The following is a 1,810-nucleotide window of genomic DNA, read 5'->3' as shown; positions in this document are numbered from 1 at the left end:
CATTCCTGTTGCACAGAGCCATATTGACAACAGTTTTGACTTAGTGAAAAAATTAAAGAACAAAAAAATACCAGACGATTATATTTTAATTTCATTAGATGTAGTCTCCCTTTTCACTAATATTCACACAGATTTATTAATTAATAGCTTAATCAACAAGTGGGCATTTATCTCTAGCAAATGTGGCATACCTAAAGATGAGTTTTTGAAGGCTGTTCGGTTAGTTCTTGACTCCACTTATTTTAATTTTGATAACCAAATTTACAAGCAAATCTGCCTTACTCATACCTACTTAGTTTTAATTCGGGGAATCTTGTTAGGTTTTTATTATTTAAAATATTATATTTAAATAAATAATGTTATTATAAATAAAATTTGCTTACTGTACGGCTTAACGATCCATCAGCTGAACATAGAAAATTGACGTCGTTGATATCTTCGACGGTTTCTACTACGATTTTAACATACGTATCTATTTTTTGTTCCGAAATTTTTTTCGACATGGTGTATGTCGACAGCTAACGAAATAAGAATACTAATTTCTACGAGAAACCGTTCTTGAGATCATGGTATAACGGAAGTCCCCCACTTTTAAACGTTATTTTTCGTTACTGAATTTCTAAAAAACAAGTCATTCCTCTGTCCTCTTGCATAAGCCGGGGATATCCGCGCTAATCGATCCGGTTTTGTTTTTGTGTTTGACCTAATGTACATGTTGTACATGTGTGTATGTCTGACTCATGCGTGCATGTATAACTCATGTATGTCGGCATCTAGCAGGAATCTATATATTTTACGTTAACTTTCACTTTTATATTTAATTTATTTGAGGCTGTGCGATGCAATCGCCACAAAGGAATAAACGCAATAAAAGTAATTAAAATACTGAATCAAGAGAAGCGATAGCGTTTTATACCAAGTGTACGCAAAAAAATTAAAACGAATTATTATTGCTGATAGACAAAATTGAATTCTTATTGCATTTAAACCGATTTAGTTTTTATCCTCGAAATCGATGAATTTCGAATTAAACCAGATTACTATCAATTATTAAAAATTGAATATTAAAAATTGAATATTAGAACAGATTGAAACTGCATACGCGCAATCGCTGAATTTTGAAATAAAAATTCGGATTAATATTATATATCTTTCCTATAGCATATCGCCCTTAAGAAAAAGAATTGATTAAACTCATTAAACGTATCAGTAACTGATGATATTCAATCAGTTTTAGCTACATTTTCTTAAGGGCGGATTCAGACGGATTACAATCGATTTTATTGAATCAGTATTTTTGTAAATAATTTACTAGCATTTCCGGGGCTCTAAACCAAAAAATTCACGCTTTTGGACGATGTCTGTGATGTGCCGCAGTAGAGGAAAAAATATTTTCGCGGTTCAGTAGTCTGGAAATGCTCAGCTCGATTTTTGAAAATATTATAGGCAAGTAACTAGCTTTTCCGGGGCTTTCAATCAAAAAATTCAAGCTTGTAGACAATGTTTGTGATGTGCGGCAGTATAGGAAAAATGATTTCCGCCGTTCAGTAGTCTGAAAATTCTCCGCTCGATTATTATCTAGACAAAAAATGATTTGCGTGGAAAACAGAAAACAGAGTCAGGGTTACATAGTATTCTACTTAATAATCTTATTTAAAACCACTTCCATTCTCTCTGCCTATGATTTTTTCGGCAGTATCAGAAAATGGCGGTAGTTTCATCTCAAAAGTGGAAGCAATTGAAAGCATTTGAATTCTTACACCATGTTTCTGGCTATATAGACAAAACAAATAACGTGCTAGCGTTATTT

This window comes from Wasmannia auropunctata, unplaced genomic scaffold, assembly GCF_000956235.1.
Source record: "Wasmannia auropunctata unplaced genomic scaffold, wasmannia.A_1.0 LD336061.1, whole genome shotgun sequence".
Classification (NCBI taxonomy): domain Eukaryota; kingdom Metazoa; phylum Arthropoda; class Insecta; order Hymenoptera; family Formicidae; genus Wasmannia; species Wasmannia auropunctata.
Note: the sequence above shows the minus strand (reverse complement) of the source record.